Source organism: Lissotriton helveticus, chromosome 9, assembly GCF_964261635.1.
Source record: "Lissotriton helveticus chromosome 9, aLisHel1.1, whole genome shotgun sequence".
Taxonomy (NCBI): domain Eukaryota; kingdom Metazoa; phylum Chordata; class Amphibia; order Caudata; family Salamandridae; genus Lissotriton; species Lissotriton helveticus.
In genome coordinates, this window is record NC_136070.1 from 811,305,592 (window position 1) to 811,330,618 (window position 25,027).

General features: G+C 39.7%; 2 long non-coding RNA genes across 2 annotated transcripts in view; both read left to right on the top strand.

The window, feature by feature from the left end:
• Nucleotides 1-11,101, top strand: part of LOC144781894 (uncharacterized) — a 47,890-nt gene extending 36,789 nt beyond the window's left edge. The window contains exons 2-3 of the long non-coding RNA XR_013601081.1: nucleotides 5,527-5,642; nucleotides 10,984-11,101. This is a non-coding gene — a long non-coding RNA (uncharacterized LOC144781894). The remainder of the gene's footprint in view (nucleotides 1-5,526; nucleotides 5,643-10,983) is intronic.
• LOC144781893 (uncharacterized) lies at nucleotides 11,095-17,182 on the top strand. The gene is made up of 2 exons (XR_013601080.1): nucleotides 11,095-11,233; nucleotides 16,954-17,182. It is a non-coding gene; the product is annotated as an uncharacterized LOC144781893 (long non-coding RNA).
• The last annotated feature ends 7,845 nt before the right edge of the window (nucleotides 17,183-25,027 follow it).

Sequence of the window (25,027 nt, forward strand, 5' to 3'; positions counted from 1 at the left end):
AAAGCCGTGCCATAATGAGTGGAAAATGAAAGTCGTCACCGACCTCCTCATTACCAGTCTCCTTCCTAAGGCCACACGAATTATTCATGACCAGTGGGCAGGGTTTGATGTTAAAGTCACCTGCCCAGAGGATAATGGCCTGTTTTCGAGACACTGCAAGAGCCTTATTAATTTCATTCTCTAGTGGGTACAGAATTTTCCCTCTATTGATATCAACAATATTATTATAATAGTTAATCAATATTAAATCTTTACCTTTACTGAATTTTAGTCGTGGCACCTGGCTATTTGTGTCTACTGAGGTATAGCTTCTAATTTTACAGGTAACTAGTTTGTTAGATATTAGCAAAAGGAGATCGCCTTTTGCTCTTCCAGCTGCAGAATTAACCGCATTTAACCAGTGTGAGGTATAACCCTCTATATAAATGGGCTCCTTACACCATGTCTCCTGGAGACAAATGATGTCATAACCTGCAGTAATAAAGTCCCTCCAGAATGGTGTATCCAGCTTTCTTTGGAGGCATGCTATATTCCAGGTTACTAGGCTATATCCCGGTTCTGGACCTGAGTTAGCAATTACTAGATCGCCTTGAGGTAGGGCAGATTTTCCTACCAAAGGTTGTTTGTGTTAGGATGGTTAGTGATTTCTTTGGTTTGATGGATAGCTCGTCCTTATTCTTAGTGTGGTCAGTGGATCTGCACAATTCAGGTACTACTGTGTCTAGCTGTAGGTGGTTAACAGATGGCTCGTTGCCTCATTCATCTAGATCTTTCTGTTGTAACCAGATGGGGGATTTTGCTTGTATTATGCCTTTGGACAGTGTATGTCAATCATTGTCCTCTACAGAATCGAATGCCGGGAATCTATTACATGTTGGAATTGCATAGCAGGAACGAGACATAGATAGTGCTGTTGTTCTACTGATAGTAGCATTATTGCTGGTATAATGTTTAGGGTCCAGTAAATGTCTATAAAAGTATCCTAAAGGGAGGAGTGTCATGTTAAACTCCCAGGCTGATGGAGGCAGGGCATTAGCAAGGGTGCTCTTTGCCCAATGTGGGGATCGGAAATGTATAATTATACAGTCCCCCTCAAACTTTTTCCTGAGGTGACCCACCCAACCCACCCTTTGTGTTAGTATAATCTGGTTAGCTCCCACCTCTGGAAAATTACAGTTGTTAGATAGCCAGTAGAGAGTTTTATTCTTGAGTGTGTCATAAGTTTCCGTTTGCCCCTTCCTTAATTTAGGGACATTTACGAGTACCGTAACATAAGCACCACATTCTGGTGGAAGATTGATAAAGGCTGGAATTTGTTTATCAGTATCTTTAATTGGATCTTTGTTATCTCTGCTGGTTTGTTCTGCAGGTAATGATTTTTCTTTTCCTCGGATACCCTGATCAACAATTAGGGGGTTGTTTTTTAACTGGTATCCTGCATTCTGGTTATTCACTGGAACTTTACTCATGTTTGGCACCATAATAGGACTATTGTTGGTCGCTACTGCGGCTCCATTAATTTTATTATTTTTATCTTTATTTCCATTGTTCACCTCTATAGTAAGTCCTCCTTCTTGATGGGGCCTCATGATTACTTTCTCCACTTTATTACTTAATTTGTGGACCTCCCTGGCCAAGTTGTCCACTTTCTCGTGTAAGGGCCTAATCAGTTCAATCATTTTATCAAAGATTGCTTCTAAACTATAATTACCAGGTAGTGTGTCTGGTTTTAGCTTAGCTCATGTGCGTGTAGTAACCATGTTCCCTGCTACGTTAATTCTTTTGTCCCTTTTCCCCTTTGAATTACCCTGTCCTGATGTTTTCTTATTCCTACACTTTTGTTTAACCTGGGGGGGGGGGGATGAGGGGCAGGGGCTAATATCCGCAGCAGACAATCTGGGTGAGTTGGAAATACAGGAATTATTGGTGCCATTATTATTCGTATCCTCTAGCATAACTATGTCTGCACCAACTTCACTAATAGGGCTGGGTATTCTGCTTGTGTTAACCTGGTCAGCTATCAGGATACTCGATCCCATAGAAAGTCGCCTTTCAGTGCGATCGATTTCTTCGTTAAGAGCAGTTACGGCCTTTACTAAATAGGTGTCAATGGTATTGCATGCATTTTCAACTTGTGGTTTAGCGCAACGCCTTGCCATTGCCGTATATGTATCTACCAAAACTCGCCCTCAAATTACTCTGTATCACCAGCCAGCTATACTACGATTGACATTGTTAACATAAAATTAAATCAAGTAGAATAAGATAAAATATAGTACATATCGGAGGGATCAGATCATCAATATCAGTATAGCAATGTTCCAGACCTTGTTAGAGGGGGGGCCCAGCCCGGCCTTCTCCGGCCTCTGACGGCCTTAGACGGTCCTGCCCTTGTCCCGGGCTTAGCCCGGCGCCGCCCGCGCGCGTCCCACGATACGGGAACACAGCCCTGCTTTTAAGCGTCTCTGGGCGCGGCTGTGGGCGTGATGAGCGTCAGGTGCAGGGAGTGCTGGGGCCTGTAGTCTCCCCCTGCGGCCGTGCAGCTGAAGGGGACACCGGCGGCGGGAGAGAGCAGCGTCCAAAATGCCCAGGTGAGGTCCGCAGGTTCAGAGAATGCAGCGGAGCTCTGTGTGCCCCGGTATGAAGCCGCCGCTCCCCTGTAGCACAACCCAGCTTTTAAGCGCCTCCGGGCGCGGCTGTAAGCGTGATGAGCGTCAGGCGCAGGGAGTGCTGGGGCCTGTAGTCTCCCCCTGTGGCCGTGCAGCTGAAGTGGACACCGGCGGCGGGAGAGAGCAGCGTCCGAAATGCCCAGGTGAGGTCCGCTGGTTCAGGGAATGTAGCTAGGTCTTTGTTCTTCAGCACTTTTAGGGCACAGTACCTTTTGTGGCGTATGGGCATAGGGTAATGGCTGACCATAAAATTACATGATTAAGTCAAACAAAAGTTACCAAACTCACATAAGTAAATCACTTCAATAAATGGTTGACCCTTCACCCCACATAAAAGACTTTTGCAGAATCAAATACCCATATTTGATTGATCAAGTACATTTGGTCACTGCACTTTTACTTTTATATCAAGATTGTTGATATTACAATTTTATTCTTTTTTTAAATCACAGTCCAGCCTAAACCGAGTATTAGTAGTATCTAAGACTGAACCTGCTTCTCGTACTAAAATGTAGCACAGCATGTTTTAGCCCTTACTGGTGCTCCCAGTGTGTATATATAACTACACCTGTCTCCAACACAGTGCTTTTTTTTTGTCTCAGATTATATGTTTTTATTAACTTTTGATTGCTTTATACCCGTTGTTTTTCTTCTTCATAAATGTAGTAAACTGTGATGTTTCATATATTTGATTTTGTTTCTCAGTTGCTTCCTTTCCAGAGGCAATGCTTTGTTATCTCCAAACCAGCTCTAAAGTATGCTGGTTATTGTTTTAGCTTTGGCTTCTTGTTCAACATCCCTACTGCTCAGTTTTTTTAAGGTGTCAACGCAAATGCTAATAAACTGTATATAGTATAACATCTTGACATGATATAAGGTCCAACACCCTCTTCCTGTTGATTGAAATTCCCAAATGTATATAGTATAACATCTTGACATGATATAAGGTCCAACACCCTCTTCCTGTTGATTGAAATTCCCAAATGTTAGTTGCGTGTGAACACTCCAATGGGCCTTGTACCTTGCATACCCCAAGATAAAGTAATTGAAAAAAAAAAGATTTGGGGTGTTCTCCTTTTTATAGAAATTGGGATGACATAAATTCAATTTTCTTCATTTGTTCTTTTATTGCACAGGTTCATCCATTTCTGATATGGATAACAATATTTCAATTGGTTTGTTAATAAATAAAAACTAGGCAGCTGACACATGTTTTGCCCCTTAGGGCTTTGAGCCTGGGGCTTTCTTAAGGTTGCGAGAAACAAATAAGAAAGAACAGTGGTGATCAAAATTGAGGTTCCTATATTCAGAACATATGCAGCTCCAGTTAGAAAATGTATAGTTTTTAAAGGGCTGTTGATTGTGCATAAGGTCATTGAAAAACAAAGTTAGAAGTTTTACCACCAGTCACACTTTGCATTCAGCTGACAAAGGTTCACTCTTGGTGCTGCATTTTCAGAGACAAAGGATAGAGTGGGTGACACTTTAATGTTTTGGTCACATTCTGTATAAATGTCTACTCAGCTTCGCCTTGACTAATTTCCAGGACCTTCACAGCAGAGTGAGGTAAAAGGGGGCACCCTTCTCTCCATGTGCGGAGACTAAAATTTACTTTTAAGAGACAGTCTCATTAGTGTGTAATGATATTCGTTTTCACATTGTGATCATTAGTATTTCCCAGATAAGTGAAAAGATAGAGGGACTAACCCCAAAGAAGATTTTGCAAAATAGTTGGTGCAGGCAAGGCAAGGTGTATATAGAATATATAGAACAATAGATACTGTGAGATTAATAATAACAAAATGCATTGGCAGAAGGAGGGAAAAACAGAAGGGAGGAAAAACAGAGGGGGACAAATAGATGGGAACAAAAGAAAGGGGAACAAGTGAAACAAGAGAAGAGAAGGGTATGAGAAGAGAGCGGGAAGGTTACAGGAAACCGGGCGAGCAGGAGCTGTGGAAGGAAAGACAAGGAAAGAGAGAAGAGAAAAGGGGGAAGTGGAAGAGAGAGGGCGAGGGAGGACAAGGAAGGTAATGTGAACGTGATCAGATATTTTCACAGTTCTGTTTAGTAATCTGGGTGCATTTAATGAAGAAGGAATGTTATAAGCACATATGAGCTTAACATTGATGTGGTAGGTTCAAAGGGTCATATCTCAGCAGGAAACACATTTAGATTAGGCCTTCTTTGGTCTGTGCCACTAGCAGTATCAAGACAAAGATTAATTTACATACATCAGGAGACTTGCGTTGTCACAAGCCCACATTGAAATTGCTCAACAGATTAAAAAACTGGGGAGTAGTAAGTGTTACATCAGTTTACCGCCATGGTGGGCTCTATAACTTTTACTTTGCCATGTATCTGGACTACCTTTAATAAGCGAACACATGTTGTTAACTATGCATCCCTTTCTTCTATTCTAGTTGCGTTATTATTCAAATCAAGCCTACTTGAAGTGCCGGTACTTATGATGTGCAAAAATATTTCTTCATACGATGCCTATGTCGTTATTTGTATATGTTTATATTTATCATTTAATAAAAAAAAAGGTAATACATTTGCCGCTTGAATGAACACAGCTCCTATTCCCTTGCACTTATTGTGTTTAGCTGATAATCACATTCTTCGATGTGGTGGCTGATTCTGTCAAACACTCTTGCTGGGTAATGCAGCATTTTTACTATAAGGGAAGAACATCTTGACACAATATTTTATAGGGTACAAAGACCTGTACTCTGAAATCTAGGTCCTCTCTGGATATATTATAACAAATGCTATTTCAGCTTTGTGCCACTGCCTAGCCAGCTGCACTTCCAAAAATGTTCAACTTTATAGAATACATGCATATTTTCTCTAGACAGAGTAGAACCAATCGAGTTTTGGAGGACAAGGTATCTGAACTCGGCTCCGTTGTGGGAATTGGAATGGAATACACTTTTGCTCGAGGCTCCTATAACAGGAAGATGAACACTAGTAAGTTCAGTTTTCCAATTCAATTTAGTGATCACAAGTAGATATACAGCATGAAATGAACCTACTATATTTTGGTTGTCTTATATTCAGAACTTCTTTTTTAAGTAATGCAGACCAATACCCAGAGAACTGGTCTGGAATAAAACCTGTAAATTCTATAGGTTGTTTACAAATACAGACAAACCGACCATCTGCAGACAGACACACACTAAACCACTGGCATGTTTCTCCACAGGCACGGGATCGGAGCGGACACACGCACCGATGTACCCACGGCAGGCACACACTCAGCCTGCAGAGAGAGAGAGAGACACTCTGGAGACACACTCATGCAACCACCTTAGCACTTCAGCCTCACGCACCCTGCAAAGACACTCCACAACACAAATACCAGACACTCCACAGAAACACACACATGCCTGCAGAAACACTTACCCCACAGAGACTCCCTATAGAGACACATGCAAAACACTCACACAGACTGAAGACACATACACTGCTGAGATGCAGACTGCAGACATTCAAGGACACACCCACACTGCTTAGATACTCATGCAAAAATGCATAAACACTCTTGCACACCCTACAGAGAGAGCAACAAACAGATATACATGGCATAAGGACCCTGCAGACACTGAATCGCCATTGTTCTCTGCACATCTCTGCTGGAATGGCCTAACTTCAGCAGGCTTACCTTCCAGCAAACAGAACTTTACTAATGAGGAAATATGGGATCACTGTCATAATATAGAATGACAAAATATAGACTTACCAAAATATAGTCACCAAAATATAGAATGCCAAAATATCGAATTCCTATCTACAAACAGGTAAGTACAAAAATATCGAATCCAAAATATAGTCTGTAAAAAATATAGTCAGTCAAAATATAGAATTTTTTAAAATGTCTTAAAAGTAATTTAAAATTAATGAAATAATAAATATAATTAACTAAAACATACTTAAAAATACTCAAATAACCTTAAAATTAAGATATAATTAATTTAAGTTATTAATAAAAAATTTACAATATTTTACCGTAGGATAGCAGGAGGGTAACATTTAATATTACCACTCCAGTGAGTGCAACAGTAGGGAAAGCGTTGAATAGCGTAGGGGTAAAAAATACTATTCCCACTCCAGTGAGTGCAACAGTAGGGAAAGCGTTGGATAGCGTAGGGGTAAAAAATACTATTCCCACTCCAGAGAGTGCAACAGTAGGGAAAGCTTTGGATAGCGTAGGGGTAAAAATTACTATTCCCACTCCAGAGAGTGCAACAGTAGGGAAAGCGTTGGATAGCGTAGGGGTAAAAAATACTATTCCCACTCCAGTGAGTGCAACAGTAGGGAAAGCGTTGGATAGCATAAGGGTAAAAATTACTATTCCCACTCCAGAGAGTGCAACAGTAGGGAAAGCGTTGGATAGCGGGAGGGTAAAAAATACTATTCCCACTCCAGTGAGCGCAGCAGTAGGGAAAGCGTTGGATAGCGTAGGGGTAAAAAATACTATTCCCACTCCAGAGAGTGCAACAGTAGGGAAAGCGTGGGTTGGCATACGGGTAAAAGTTACTATTCCCACTCCAGAGAGTGCAACAGTAGGGAAAGCGTTGAATAGCGGGAGGGTAAAAATTACTATTCCAACTCCAGAGCGTGCAACAGTAGGGAAAGCGTTGGATAGCGTAGGGGTAAAAATTACTATTCCCACTCCAGAGAGTGCAACAGTAGGGAAAGCGTTGGATATTGGAAGGGTAAAAATTACTATTTCCACTCCAGAGAGTACAACAGTAGGGAAAGCATTGGATAGCGTAGGGGTAAAAATTACTATTCCCACTCCAGAGAGTGCAACAGTAGGGAAAGCGTTGGATAGCGTAGGGGTTAAAAAATACTATTCCCACTCCAAAGAGTGCAACAGTAGGGAAAGCGTTGGATAGCGGGAGTGTGAAAATTACTATTCCCACTCCAGATAGTGCAACAGTAGGGAAATCTTTGGATAGCGTAGGGGTAAAAATTACTATTCCCACTCCAGAGAGTGCAACAGTAGGGAAAGCGCTGGATAGCGTAGGGGTAAAAAATACTATTCCCACTCCAGAGAGTGCAACAGTAGGGAAAGCGTTGGATAGCGGGAGGGTGAAAATTACTATTCCCACTCCAGTGAGTTTAACAGTAGGGAAAGTAATGATTTAATATATTATTAAAAATAAATTAAATATCAATACCAATAAAACATTAATTGAAATTACTAACCAATTTAATATTATGTAATAATTAATTAGAAATACAACTACATATTAGTTATTAAAAATTAATAACCTATTCATAATTATTTAACAACGAATTAATTTTCAATAACAAAAACTAATTAATAATAAAAATGAATACCAATTAAAAATTAACAGTAAATTAATTATCAATACACAAAAAGTATTTTTAATATGTAATTAATTACAATTACATTACTTCCCACCCTATTCTCCTATAAACCCACATCCCACTACAGAAAATACATTAATACAATTATCATAATTATCAAATATTTAATTAATACAAAATAATTACCAATTAATAAAAATTAATTGCCAAATAGAAATTAATTACCAATTAAAAATTAATTAACAATAAATTTAAAATCAATACCAATAAATGAAAAAAATTATTTACTTAATTACAATTAAATTACTTCCCACCCTATTCCCCTATAAACCCACAACCCGCTACAGAAAATAAATTTAGAAAATTAACATAATTAACAATTAATCAATTAATACAAATTAATTGGCAATTAATAAAAAAAATTACCAATTAAAAAATAACAATAAATTCAAAATGAATACCAATAAATAAATAAAAATATTTAATTAATTACAATTAAATTACTTCCCACCCTATTCCCATATAAACCCACAACCCGCTACAGAATTAAATTACGCAAAAATTAAATAACATAAAATTAATTACTTAAAATACATTAAACATACATTACAAAAATTAATATACACTTTTCACACATATACTAACATACAAAACACTTTAAAAAAATTGATATTATTAAAAAATCGATATATTTAATGCCTATATTGTATACTTCGATATTTTGACTTCTATATTTTGAAAATCGATTTTACTTACCTTAAATTCGATATTTTTAACCACTATATTGTGTCCATTCGATATTTTGTCCATTCTATATTTTTACTTCGATATTATGCCCATTCTATATTTTGGAATCGATATTATGACTGTTTACCGTAAAAATGCTCTCTGTATCGGGGAATGACACTAGGCAGCCTCTGACTGACAGTAAGTCTGCGGGTGAACTGGCTTGCCAGAAAGTGGATAATTTCTATAGCGCTTAACTATAATAACATAGAACTGTGACGGAGAAAGGGGTAACATTCCCGCAGGCTCTTTACTCTCCCAGAAACTGCCTCAGCATTAGTTTAATGTGGCTACTTCCGGAGCACTCAGCTATTTGCATAGAATTCTTTGTAACATCCTACTGTTCTGCGGTATCCCCCTGCTGTTGTCAATGCAGCTTTTCACAAGATGGATCATCCTTAGTTAGCCTTTGTAAATAAGGTAAAAATACACTTTGAAAGAGTTTTCCTACAACTGACAATTTGTGCTGTGTTTCTCTGCCAATAACCTTGTAAACAAACATAGGGTCATACCAGATGCCAGAAAACTGAGCCGAATGATCACATTTCCCTGCTATACACCTTTTTCAATGCCTGAGAAATAAATAATAAAGAGATCAAAGTTCAATTTACAGTGTAGCCCATTTGGCTACACAGTGAGGACCCGAAAGTTGATAAATGGGATTAAATGTAGGCAGTGGTGGTTAGCAACTATAGTGTTGGAGGGGTGGGTGCATAAAATAAAGAGTTTGAAAACAGAAAAATAAATAAAAAAGTCACTTACCTGCTTGCACAGACACGTCCTTCTCGCTCTGATCCTCTTCTCTTCCTGACATTATGTCCAGGGCCCCAGCTAACCTTCCTAAACCAATCCTGGTGCTGCTCACATGCTGTTAATCAGCATGAGAGAAGCAACAGGATCGGAGGGAGTGGCCTCTCTCTGTGCTGCTGAGGACACTGTAGGCTTCTCCAGGCTCTCACCTCAGCTGTCTAAGACACCTGGGTTAAGAGGTTTATCGTGCGCATGTCTGGCTGGCCGCTGCAAGACGTCCAGCCACAGTGACATGCGCACTATAAACTAGTGCACAGGGAGCCCACCACTGCTGCCACACAGCAGGCCCTGTCCCTTCCTGACATTTGGTTCGGGATGGGTTGATTAAAAATAAAATGGTGATGAATTAACTTCATTACAATTTTATTTGTCATCTCTGAGGCATTTCTTGGGGCCTTTTAGTGGGGCGCCGCTCCTCAGCTCAAATGGAGAAGAAACCACTTAATGTAGGTTTATTACAAATTCGAAGCCAAACTAATGTACACAAATCTCAAGAATATGTAGTAAAAATACAGAATCACTACTAGCAGTCCAAATCATCTTACAAAGTTTAGTCACAACAGCATAAAACATACAAGGATTTCAGTAATAGCAATGCAGAAAATAAGGAACAAAATCGGGTGATCAGTACATGATTTTCGGTCCTCTTCCCTATACATGAATAATCTAAATTACCTAAACAAAGCCTGAACTAAGTAGCATTAATTGGTGAAACCCTAATTAGATCCAGTAAAGTAGGAAAGTGTCAGCATTGTAGAGACTTCGGTAGAAGTTCTCCAAAATCAGGAGTATTATATAGCCGAAAGCCATACAACAGAATTATGGCAAAGTGGTCTGTACCCCTCAGAGTCTAAAAGGAATCTGTCTAAAGCTAAAGTGTGACCACCAATTAAACTTTCACAGAACATTCAAGAATCCCGCCTCATGTGTCGCAGTACTTTTTCCCCTTCTCACAGTCAAACGTGGTAATATTATTCAATTCTCCCATCCCATGGTCTGAACATCAGGAAGTGCTTTGATTCTATGTCAAGACTGTAGGTGAGGTTTAGACTTAAACTTTCTCCACTTTATTATACAAGCAGCTATCAAACTTTATGTAGATCAACCTGAACCTACATTTCCCTTCAGTCTTTGGGAAAACAAACAAAAACAGTCCATCCAATCCAATTACTGCAGACATTCTCTGGACATGGCCTGTTTTCTTTCTTCACTTCTCCAGCAGCCTCCGATAAGTGTTTTTTAACCTTAGTATTTCTAATGATGTTTACTACGTTATTAATGGCTTAAAACATGGTTCAATGCTGGTAATCGCACTGTGAAGGTTATTGCTGTCCTGTATATTGCTTGTTTTGAACCAATTGCCTTTCTTTTACAGCATGGCCGTGGCAGTGTTCTCGCTCCTTCATGGCCACTTCAATTCACGCAGTCTCTGTCCAGCTTCTAGGGGGCCAGCGCTTTCAAAACCATTGTGATGTGCACGTCCTACCTCACGGGTGGCCGGTGTGCCACTTTTACCTGCTCCGTTCAAAGGAAGAAACGAGTGTATGTGGGTTGATTTTGTGACAGTTTCACTCAGTGAGACATCAGAGCTGCCACCTGAATCTGAACACTCACACAGACAGCAGGTAAGAACTATCTTGAGCCAGATATCGATTTGGAACATGTCCCAGGCTTAAAACACAGTTCTCTATATACTAAAGGGAGTGCTGGTCCCCAGGCCTTTTTGTGCCTATTGCTCAATCCCTCATGAGATTACCTGTGATTTCATGGGTTTTCCAAACACTCTATTCCCCTCTTTCATTGTAAGAGCTATTATCACCCTTCGTAATAAATATGGAAGACTCTGAGGAATATATGAAGGAGGAAGACATTACTTAACCTTCCTATTGACAACAATTTCTATCAGGTTAAGGATGCCTCTATTTTTAAGGCAGAAGCCCAGGTTGTGGCACCTTTGGAGAAGAAAATACTCCAGCTACAGGCTCAATGCCAAAAAACCCTTGACCTGAGGCAAGATCTTTCTGGGCCACTGCCCCCATACCTCCAGGGTAGCCCTCAGCATCAGTTCCAGACAGTAATGGCAAGGACACAGACAACCCAGGCATTGATCTAGATGCCTTTGTGCACCTTAAGAAGCCTTTATGGACTTCCAACCACCCCCTACAGAGTCCCAAATCCCCAGTACTTCGGGAGGCCCCTCTTTTCCACCCCCTTCTCCAGATCTGGGAGATGGCGATGCCTCAACCAATGTCTCAGATGGGGATGGAGATTCCGGCAGACCCTTGTGTCTGTCTGGTGATCCTTTACCCTCAGAGAATGGTGTTAATGCAGATGCGGCACCCCCAAGACCCAAACTCAGAAATGTTGGACCTCAGTGATCTTTTACATCCAAGCGCTGCGGAATGGTCCCCAGCACATAAAATGGCCTCTTTTCTATATAGCAGGTCAGTTACGGATACCACTGGACAAGGAGGTCAGGAGTTCTTTCCAAGTTGAATATCCTCGGCCTTCCTTGGAGGGCAAGGAAGCCTTCACCCCCGAAATAGATGGCAAGAATGCCACTTTCTTGGTGAAGTTTGTACGGGATCTCAAAAGGGGAAAGATCACTTTTGGCACTCATACCAAGACAAATTACTACATGCAGCAGGAATCCTGTCCAAGATCCTGGACATGGCCGAAGATGTCAAGGTATCTGGTTCCCTGGTCTCTCCCAAAGCTCTATCAAGCTGGGCTTAAAGACCCATTATATTACGGGGAAACGCCAACTGTGTGATATCTACAGAATGGCACAGATACCTCTAGATTGAAGTAGACCCGAACCTGGAGGGGCTATCAAAATCAGAGGCGTTGACAATAGCACAGGGAAGTCTTTTGGGTGATCTATATATGTGAGAGTTAGGCAAATTTGTAAATACTTCCAATCCTCTGGACAGAGCCTAGACATAGATACATTTTTTTTACACCTTTTGTTTTTGCCGGCCGTGGTAGTGGACGCCCGGCTGACCGTTCTTTTCACCAAGCCTCTACTAGGGGTGCAGATACACACAGAGGACAATGGCAGGATCCATCCAAGTTTGGCAATTTCTACCCAACCAGGAGCTATCCCCGACGCCGGGGTGTGAGAGGAATTTTAAGAGGCAATGACACCTATAATACCCCTCAAAGTAAGTTTAAAAAAATCTGAAGGGATCAAACTTGGGGGCAAGTTGGTGGGCTTCTTGCGCAATTAGGAGGCTCTTACCTCAGATGCTTGGGTCCTTCAAATAGTCAGGGAGTTCCAGATAGAGTTGTACTGCTCTCCAACCCAACTCTTCCTTCCAAAACCCTTGTCTTTTTCTCCCATCCAAACAGAGTTAGTAGAGTTTGAGATTGCTCAGCTCTTGGAGAAGGGCGCATTGCCCTAACAGCCTACATCTCCATGGTTTCAATCTTTGTCTGGTGGAAAAGAGGGATGGGGGCCAATGCCCCATCATCAATCTGAGAGAATTCAATGAGTGGCTGGTTTACTGACAGTTCAAGATGGAGGGTATTCATCTTCTCGGGGACTTGTTGCAGTCAAACAACTGGATAGTCCAATTGGACCTAAAGAACATCTATCTCACAATTTCTATCTTTCCTCCTCACAGGAGTTTCTCACAGTTTCAATAGAGGAGAGGTCACAGATTTTCAAATTCACCTCCCTTCCTTTTGCTCTATCCTCCACTCTGTGGTAGTGCTGTATTTGGTCATGTGACCACTAAAGTGCATAGCATTAAAATGCATATAATACATAAAAATATAGTATCCTTAATAAAAATGTCATTACTGTGCAAAGCAATAAATACATAAAGTACATGGAAATATATCGACCAGAATAAGTGCAGAATACCAAATTCAATAGAATAATAAGATGGTCATATACAATGACCTCTTATCACTTGGTGAGCTCATGGCGACTTCTACCTTCAAATTTCGGGCCCACATAATCAATGTGTATCAGAAGATGACTGTTTCAACATTATTAAAATTCTGTCACCTACTTTACAACATATACACTAGATAAACAATGACGATCAACATTAGTAAAAATAGCCCCTATTATACAACCATGACAGCAATATAAAAACTCCTATAAATAAAAACATACCAATGATATACTGTCATGTCCAATAAAATACTGGTTGCCCTGAATAATCTGCAAATCCAGCTAAAATTCTTACAATAACAATCAATTAACCTGACTATAATTACCGCTCATAACCATAAAGTACTAGATATCTCGGATGGTCGGGCAAACCTAGGTAAGGATTACTGGGATGGCAATCGTTTTATCCTGGCTACACTTGCAACTTAGCTAAGGCTGGAACCTCTCAAGCAACCTAGGACATGAACTTCTGATGCCTGAACCAGACACTCATAAGAAACCTACGTACAGCATAAACAAAAAATGCTGTAGTGTCAGATTTTATTATCCTCAGCTCCACCCTATAATGTCTAGTTACCAATTTGCTACAAATTGGCCAAATCCATTTTTTATGAAGAAGATGATGTTCTGTAGAAAAAAATTAAATATGTTCAACTGACTCCAGTGCATAACCACAAGCTGAGCATGAAGTTATATCTGTATCTGTTGCCCATGCATTGAATTACCTTAAAGGTAAGCAACCTAATCCGAATCTTACAAAGAGAATTTTCGCCATAGGTGGTGAGATCAGGTCATAAAAATGGTCAAACTCAGGACAAGATTTAAAGCTTAAAAACTCAGTGGTATTTTACCATGGTGCTGGAACCTTAGAACAAACACTTGAGACCCCAAGACATCAGACTAATAGTCTACCTAGATGATAAACTAATTATGAATCAATGCCCGAGACGCTTGTCATATCATTAGCAGATGACTATCGATCTGTTGGAGTCTCTCGGATTTGTGGTCAACAAGAAGAAGTTGTCTCTGATTCCATCCCAAACCTTACAATTTCTGGGGTTTGTGATGGACTCAGTCAAAGCCACCCTGAATCTTCCATCTTGCAAACTTACCCGGATAAAGCACAAGCTCAGAAAGACTCTGGCCAGACCTTTGACCTCCATGTGTTATCTGGCCTGCATTGTAGGCCTTTTATCTTCCAGACAACCCATTTTTCAAGGTCCCCTACACTAGCGGGCATTGCAACGCCTAAAGATCTTTCATCTTCAGTGGGGTCTCACTTATTCAAAATCCATTCCCCTCTGGGAAGAGGTGAAGAAGGAACTACAGTGGTGGGTTTCCCATATGGACACATGGAATGGCTGTGCCGTTTTTGGCTCTCAACCCAACCTCATGATAGAATCAGATGCCAGTGACTTGGGTTGGGGGGCACGTTGCGGAACTTCTCCATGGGAGGAAATCGGTCATTCATAGAACAGGCCCTTGATATAAATTGCATGGAGTAATTAACAGGCCCCCTTGCGGTGAAGTGATGGACCAAAGACAAGGCCCAATGTTGTATCCTTCTCAAGATGGACAATGTAGCAACAGTCAGGTATGTAAACCATATAGGTGGAAAGAGATTGAAGACCCTTTCGGATTTTGACCCGCACCTTGTGGAATTACTGCCTGGCCAACCAGCTTTCGATCTCGGCAGAACACCCTCCGGGGAAATCCAATCAGGTGGCAGATTGGCATTTCCGTCATTGGCAGGATGTCAGTCTTTGGAAAATTCATCTGAGGGGTTACCAGAAACTTTAAGCCCGGGCGGGCCCCTTCACAATCGATCTGTTTAACTCTCAACTGGACCATCAATTGGAAAGGTACTGCAGTTGGCATCCAACACCAATGCAGTATTGACCAATGTATTTCTCCAGGATTGGAGCAAGGAGAGGGGCTATGCCTTCCCACGATTCGTGATGATCATGAGATTGTCCACCCAGGTTTGGAGACAATTGGCAGATTTAGTGGTGGTTACCCCAATTTCAAGATCTCAAGTCCTGATGGAACTTTCTTGGGATTTTCCTATTCATCCACCCCTTTTTCAGGGTGTTCTACGGGATCCCCAAGGAAACCCTCCTCACCTGGTTCTAGCAGACTCTCTCTGCCTCATGGTGTGGTAGATTGCAGGGAACTTTGGAAAGTCCCAGGAATTTTTAAAGAGGCTACCACTTTGCTCGCTAGAGCCTGGGCAGATAGCAAAAATAAGAGATACCGCTCCTCATGGTCCAGATGGCTGCGTTGATGTCACCAACGGCAAGTGGATTCCTTGGAGGCAGATGTAGTCTGCATTCTGAATTTTCAGGCAGCCTTAGTTGCAGAGGGTCTGGCTTATAGGCCATTAATACTTTTAGATCTGCCATTTCAACTGGCCATTTGCCCTCAAATGAGCACCCGGTTGGGGAGCACACTCTGGTCTGTAACGTCTGAGGGGTATTAGATTGTCCATCCCACCAGCACCCCAGAGTTAAAAATTATGGGACTTTAATAAGGTTATTTGTTTGTTTTAATCATGGACTTCTGATAAGTACCTTTCCAGCAAACAGATGTTGATGGCAGTAACCACCCAGTTGTGTTTGATCTCCTGTCAAAGAGTTTCGGATGTGAGAGCCCTGGATGTAAGAAGTAGGGTATTCACTCCGGAGGGAGTAACTTTACATATTTCCAAACAAACAAAATGTACCTCAAGAACTGTGTCATACCCAGCATTTCCAGATATTCCAAAGTTATGTGTTGTTGGAGTAGTGAAGGCTTATGAGTCTATGACAAAGGATCTGCACCCTCACGGTGAAAGACAGTCATTGCTCTCCCTAAACCTCACAAAGTGCTTTCTCCACCCACCATTGCTAGATGGGACCGATGGGCCATGCAGGAGGCGGGGATTGACATTTCACAGTTTGGAGTTCACTCCGTAATGGGGGATATGATCTCCAAAGCTTTTTTATTGGAAGCTCAATTTGAGGACATTCTCAATTGAGCAGACTGGTCCTTAGATTCTACCTTCAAAAGGTTTTACTTAAAGTCAGTTTCAAATCTGGCATCTCTGGTGGCGGAGAAGCTTTAAACTAGTCTAATCCTTGCCTCTTGTCCTGAAATAGAATAAAAAATGTCCTAGCTATTGTAACGGGAAAGTTTCAGTTCTATTAAGAACTCGAAGTGGAGAATTAGCTTACACTTTTTTCTGACTAGATTAGTATGCCCGCCCGATATGATGTGAGGTTATAATATGAAGTTGTTCAGTTAATGGGTCTGTACTGTCATGCAAATGATGAAGAATTGTTCATGATTTCTTGTCTTGATAAACTGCCAGTATATTGTGTTCTTTTCCAGCAATGTTTGATGACCTTTGTGTTAACCTAGTTGTGGAAACAAAAACCTTACATAATTCATTTGTCTTCTCAGGGACAGATTCGAATAAACCGAAGTGATCCTCGGAGAAGTCACCTGTGTTCACAGGAAGAAAAAGGAGGATAAAGCGTCTCCAGTAATGCTGAGAGAGTGTGCGGTGTTCGTATTGAATGGACTTTCTTTGTTTCTTTTAACAAGGACTTATGGGAAATGTAGTTTAATGTTGATGTACATAATGTTTGATGGCTGCTAGTATAATAAAGTGGAGATAGTTTAAGCCTAATCATCGCCTCCGAGTCTTTAATAGAATTGAAACTTTCAACACAACAAGGAAACTTTTCATTCCTCCCATCTCTAGATATAACATGATAGATTTCCTCCCTTTGTTCCATAGCGCCACTTGTCCTTGCCAAGAGTTATTCCCCCCACGCCATACACAATGTGCCTTTAACAAACTATGAGATCATATGAGCGCACCTGCACAGAAGAAGAAAGCATTGCAACCCAAGCAGACTTTCGCGTTTAAGGTTAAACATTAACGTTCAAATGCTTAAGGCCTTTGGTCAAGCTAACATAGCAAAACATTTCAATGCATATTTAAATGCATGGTTATCGATACATGTACAGTTAAAAAATAAATAAAGGGTGCAATTCAAATGAATACATGAGTACATAGTGTTAGCAAAATTACTCAAACATCACACAATATATATATATATATATATATATATATATATATATATATATATATATATATATATATATATATATATATATATTACCTACTGGCGATAGCCAGTAGGTATATATAGTTAGGATTTTTTCTCTATGGGATTTCTGAAAATTCTATGTCTAATAACTTTGGCGTTTGTGCACGGAATTGGCTGAAATTTTCAGGAAAATGGCACGTTTTGTTTCTGAGCAGCCCCTGAAAATTTGGGGGGGTTTCGTCAAGCGGGGGCTGAGAAAAAAGGGGGGTCCCAAAACGTGTTTTTAACATTGAGTTTTCCATAGGGCGGTTGGACTCACTTTTAGCTCGAACGGCTGAATGGATTTCCACAAAACTTGGCAAAATTGTAGGGACTGGTAGCCCGATGTGCCTTTGCTATGTCTCAAGATATATGCTCCAGTGGTTTTTACAAAAATTAACTTTGAAAAATATATATTGGGCTACATTGGGCTATATATATGTTGGAGCCCAAATGTAGCCCAATGTAGCCCAATGTAGCCCAAAGATGGCCACCAGAGACAAAAGAGCCCAAATGTAGCCCAAATATCAGCCAGATGTAGCCCAACTATAGCCCAGTGACAGAATGTCCCAGAGTGTTCTAAAGAACAACTAGAGCGCTAACAGTCTTACTTATGACAAAAGTATGGCACACCTGAAGTCATCTTGATTGGAATAAAGTGTTAACACTTAAAACATTTAATTTGCAAAGGAACAAAATGAGGGGTTTCATTTTGCCATAGAAATGTTATATATATATATATATATATTCACTGAAAAAACCATAGGTTATAGACCATATATAGTTAGGAATTAGCATTTACAAAACCTTGAAAATTCACTGAAAAAACCATAGGTTATAGACCATATATAGTTAGGAATTAGCATTTAGAAAACCTTATTTTACTCACACAAAACCATTGAAATTCCATATATAGTTAGTTGCACTAACTATATATCGCGCACCCGCAATCCACTGCTGATGATGTCACATATTACATCATTCATGACATGGTCAGTGACATCACTGATGACATTACTGATGACATCTCAAATGACATCACTGATGACATCACTGATGACATCTCAAATGACATCACTGATAACATCTCAAATGACATCACTGATGACATCACTGATGACATCTCAAATGACATCACTGATGACATCACTGATGACATCATCCAGTGACTGTGTGTTTCTGTAAAGTTTAAATATGTTTGATATATTGAAGAATGAGTGGATGTATAAGTGTCTGGATGAAGGATTTAGTAGGTGCGTGACTGACTGTATGAGTGAGTGAATAAATGTGTCGTACTAAATGCATGGGTTAGTGACTAAACTGTCTGAATGTGTGCATCAGTATGTCTGTTGTGATGTAAACTGCTGCATGTGTTGATCATTAGCTATACGAGAGGTTATATGTGTTATTGATTGGTTGCCCAAGTATTTGTATGGGAGATTGAGTTTGTGTGGGGGTGGCTGGGAGGTGTGTGACTCTGTGCATAGATGTGTGAGCAGTTGATTCACTAGGTGTATGAGTTCAAGAGTGCATGTGGAAACAGCTACATGGGCGGTTGACTGTGTGCATGAGTGTATTGATGAGTGAATGGATATCTCAATGCTACATGTCATAGTAAGTACATATGTAAAACACAGTACATGCGAGAGTTGGCATATATAAATAACTGTGCATGAGAGCCACTGAATGTGTGAGTGGCTGTATGGATCATTGTGAACTTGTATCAGGGATTGTATAAGAGAGTAAATATGTGTTAGTATATGTTTGAATAAGTAAGGTGTATAACTGTATAGTTGAGGAAATGGAGGTGAGATTGTTTCTTTGCATGACTGACTAGGTGTGTGAGTAACTCCATGGATGAGTGACAGTGTGTGAGTGTCTGTATACACTGAGTGTATCTAGGGTTATATTAGAGTCTGAAGAGGTTTATCGTATTAGCACAAGAATGATGTCAAATGAGATGTCATCAGTGATGTCATCAGTGATGTCATTTGAGATGTCATCAGTGATGTCATCAGTGATGTCACTGACCATGTCATGAATGATGTAATATGTGACATCATCAGCAGTGGATTGCGGGTGCGCGATATATAGTTAGTGCAACTAACTATATATGGAATTTCAATGGTTTTGTGTGAGTAAAATAAGGTTTTCTAAATGCTAATTCCTAACTATATATGGTCTATAACCTATGGTTTTTTCAGTGAATTTTCAAGGTTTTGTAAATGCTAATTCCTAACTATATATGGTCTATAACCTATGGTTTTTTCAGTGAATTTCATTGGTTTTTTAACAGCTAATATCTGTAGCTGTAAAATGTATTCTTCTTTAAATCCAAAAATATATTTTATATGTTTATTAATAACTTTTTTTTTAAATATTTTTTTTTCTTCGTTCCCGCTTCGCGAATCGGGAAGCTTCCCATTAGCTGACCTTGATGCCGCGAAATAGACCGCGAGCCGGTAAACGTTTCTTTACCGCAACTGCCGCGTTAGAAAACAACATCGTCACGCCTCCCGTCCGCATGACGTTTCGCGTTGTCGCGTGATACGTCATATGACGTGCTACGTTAGCGAACTGGTACGCTTACTGAGTCGCAAAGCACAGGTTTCTGGAAGCAAACCGGGAGGCCCTGCAAAACGCATAACGTAAACACAGCAGGTCATGTGACTTGGTAATAACACTTTTCATTGGTTCATTTCACTTTTGGTTTCCTAATGATGTAAGACTAGGTCATATAATATAAAATGAGCACTTTTCATTGGTTGAGAACTATTGTTTTTCCCAAATGACAAAAATCCCTCCTTCTTTCCTCACTCTGACTTTCATCATTGTGAGAGAAAGACCCTTTGTTACCAGTGAGCAATGGCTTCTTTAGTAGCTTCAGCTGGTGCTTCCCCACCACCTCCACCACATCCAAGGAAGAGTGGACCACCTGCTGAAGTTATAATTCAGCAAGAAGAGGAAGAAGAGGAACAGGACGACGAGCACGAAGAGAGGCACTTTTTGCCCGAGGAGCCCAGGACGTCTCACCGGAAAGAGAACTTCATTTGGCAATTTTTTTTAATTCCCAAAGGTCAGAAAAAAGTAAATGCAAGATACGTAACTTGCCTTATATGTCAAGATAGACTGTCCAGAGGGACCGACAAAAAATACAGTTTCGGAAACTACACAATGCATCGCCATATGACTAGGTGGCATCCTAACAACTACAGTGCTGCACAGTTTCGTAACGACCTAGATAATCTCCCTATTATGGCCAGAAGATCTGTTGTACCGGAAGTTACGGGACCAGAGGGCAGGGAGATGGTGCCAAATATACAAACGAGATTTCGTGAAGTAAAACAAGTCTGCGTACATTGCAGTGGATTCATTTGCTACGGAGAAAGTAGCATCACTCTGATCAACAGAGCTATTGACTATCATATGCAAGTTTGTACGAAACGCCCCAAATAATAAATTCTTTTTTTTTGTTTTGTTGCTCCTGTTGAGCCCTTTACAATGAATCGTTTTCGTTGCCCCCTCCGAAAAAAAACAAAAAAAATATAAAACTGTTCAGAAAAATTCAAAAAAAGTAAAAAAACTGTTCAGAAAAATAATAAAAAAAATATAAAACAACAAAAACAATAAACTACCTCCCCGTTATTAAAAAATTGGTACAATATTTGGAACTGTGCCAACCTCTATTTCTCTTAGTTCGCTTCCCAGTTCGCTCCCCGGTACGCGAACCGGAAGCGAACCAAAAAAAATGTTTTTAAAAAAAGAACAGTAAGTATAAGGGAAGGAAACAGACAGTTATGTTAAAAGAAAGACAGCTATAGGGGAGTAAACTAGAGATACTATTACCCGTAATCCACTGCTGATGATGTCACATATTACATCATTCATGACATGCTCAGTGACATCATCAGCAGAGGATTGCGGGTAACAGTATCCCTAGTTTATTCCCTATAGCTGTGTTTATTTTAACATAACTGTCTGTTTCCTTCCCTTATACTTACTGTTCTTTTTAAAAAAAAATTTTTAGATCAGTCAGAAACAGTTAAAGTAATGAAATATAAAAGACTACGTAGAATATGAGCACTGTATGCAAGAACTTTGACACTTACAGAAGCCTCTCCTTCTCCATGCCTCCTACACAGTTCTAAATGTACATCATAAATGGAAACAGTAGAGAATTAATTATACATGTTAAATGGTTTATTTTTGCTGTTCTCAGAATGTATCAAATTTCACTAAAAACAGTGACTTGAAGGTATTCATCATATAACAGCGGGGAAAAAAAAACACAATCAAAATGATTGTGTTTAAAAAAACCCATCCAACATAACAAATCAGAATTCAGAACTCCTTAAAGTTAACTTACTTTCCATGACGTCAAAGGATGTCCTATGAACAGCTTACACTCTGTTGTGCTGTTATTACTTTCAGCCCGCCACTTTCTGAAAGAAAACCTCCATCATTTTGAAAAACATGTTACATACAATAAATGACTTCTTGCTCTCTACCACAAGTTTCCACAAGGCCAAATCTTGTCAGAGCCATTTATAACTCTTGGATTTCTTGTAAGCCAATCCCGTCATTTGGCATTTCCGCAACTTTCAGAATTAAAATGTTGAAGATCATTTTCACAATCCTGGACTAGTAATATCTTCCCCTTCTTCCTCAGTCATGTTCTACATTTCCTATGACACTGATACTGCTTACTATGAAGCAGACTTACACTACCTCTATGACTACTACAATTATTTAATTCTCTACATCACTTTTAATCACAAAGCAATGTAAAACAGTAGACAGCATTGCAGACTTACATTCCCTCTACTCTATGTTTTGATTGGCTGCTTCAATTAGCCTATAAAAAGAAATAGTTTTTCTGAACTCATTCAAAGTGCACTTATTTCTCCATGATGTCCAGTCTTATGGTTAGAAGTTATGTCTCTGAACTACACTTATCCTCAAGGCCAAATCGTGTAGGAGCCATTAGAACTTCTTGAAATTCCTCAGAGCACATCCCGAGATTCTTTCCCTAAAATTTTGGTTTTAAAAACACCAGGTAAGAGTTTTTAAGGTCATACGGCAATTTTTTTGTGAAAATTAAAACAGAATCATTGCAGAATGACCAGCCATTTCTACACTTTAAATAAGCTGTATAATGTCCTGATGTTATTGAAGGACCATCATGATATATAATTGCTACAGTTACAAAAGTCCTTCCTGATATTGACAACTGTGAAGCCACAAAATTTTTAATTAAAGTTGTCAATTTTGTTCCATCAGGCCTACATCGTTGGAACATTAAAATGACATACTGGCCATATGTTCGTATAAATAATGTGGACATCATTTCAGATTTACATTGGCTACACTCCATGTTGTGATCAGCTGCTTTTACTAGCTTATTAAAAGAGACTGATTTACTGTCTGGCAAAGTTAAATATATAAATCTTTCTGAGTCTACACTAGTAGTACTTGATACCCTACAGTTCTCGCAGTCATGCTGCCATTGATAAGAAAGCCCAAACAGGTGATCTACATCTACACCTTCATCATGCAATACATCAAGCATATACATTAAAAACTCCTGACAATCTTGCTGACTATTTTGAGAGAATTGTGTTTGGCCTGAACATCTGTCTAACAGATTTCGAATTTCAGACACACTTTCTATGTTTGTTCTATCAGTGCTACATTTCTCTAACACAGAATTTAACAAACTGCAAAATCTTTGATCAGAATTGACCACAATCTCTTCTTTTACATTTTCTAGAGAAAACAAAACATTAACCACTACATTAGCATAGCAGTTGACACCAGAACTGTTTTCAAATTGAAAACCAACAACATCTTCAACAGAATCCTTTTTGTTTCTGCTTATAATTTCAGGTTCATCAACTTTTCGTCTTTTTGCTACAACTTCTCCAGTATTGGGCACATTTCTTCGTTTCCGGCCTACCACACGTTTCTCAAACAAAGGATACTGAGGCAAATGTGGCGCATACTCTCTTCTTAACCTATTGTATTCCTTAACACAATCTAGATCCGCACAAATGTTTGTGACATCACACTCAATCAAGTACAATCCCGATAAAGTTCTAACTCGTGACAATGCCACATATGCCATACCCTCCTTGAACACAGAACTGCCAATATTCACCAATGCACAGTCTACACTTAAACCTTGCGATTTATGGATTGTCACCGCATATGCCAAGCAAACAGGAAACTGCTTACGACGAACATATAAGTCTTTCACAAGCAAAAATCTAGCAGAACAACGAGCAATTAGCTGTACTTCCTCAATGCCATCAAATTTAATTTTTAAAAATTCAATTCCATCTCTATTTCTGTATTTCACAAAATCAACAACATTACCCATTGATCCATTTACCAGACCTCTTTCAACATGTAAATTCCTTCTTAAAATTATACGGCAGTTCAAGCACACATTCAGAGTCTTTTCAAAACCCGCAGTTTTAGATATACTCTTCTCTAATGAATCCAATTTTGTTTTCAGATTCTCAGACAAAATAATTGTTGATCCCATATGCTCTACTCTGTCAATAGCTTCCAGTTTCACAATCTCTTGCTTTTCTAAATGCAACATTTTGTTGTTGAATTTGGCACATTCTGCAAGAGTTGGCATCAAACATATTCCAGATTTTTTCTCAGTAACTTTCTGAAAAATATTCTCAGGCACAACATCTTCGTCTGGATATAAATTTGTCAGTAATCATGCATGTAAAGCTTCTTTCCCATGCTCGGTCACTTTTCCAATTCTAACATCTTGTAGAATAGTCTTGTAAACTTCATCCTTTGCCTGACGCATATTTTCATGCAGTTCAGCATAATTGAAGTTTAACCATATATTGACGTTGCCAATGCTCCCTAAGCACTTCCTGGTATCTTCATGCGTGAGCATTTTGAACACAGGTTGCCCTTTCACTGGTGTCAGCTGCAGAAGATCTCCGAAAACAATGATGTGTTTGCCACCAAATAACACATCATACTCTGTTTTGAGAACTTCTTGCATTCTCAAATGCACAAAGGCAAGCATGACATTGGAAACCATGCTTACTTCGTCAATGATAAGAAGTTTCATTTTCCTCAAGACTCTTGAAACTTCAAAACAAGCATCTCCAGACAGCTTGTGATATTCTAATTTGTTGTCATGCTCCACTGGCAGCATCAGTAAACGATGTAAAGTAATCCCTTTAATGTTATGTGCTGCCAGTCCAGTTGGAGCGGTGACAACACAAGACAGCGATGACTCTGTCCTTTCCTGCAAATAACATGAAATTGCTTTAATAAGGAAACTTTTTCCAGTTCCCGCTTCTCCACTCACGTACAGTCGGACAGGCTTCAACGACGTACATGAG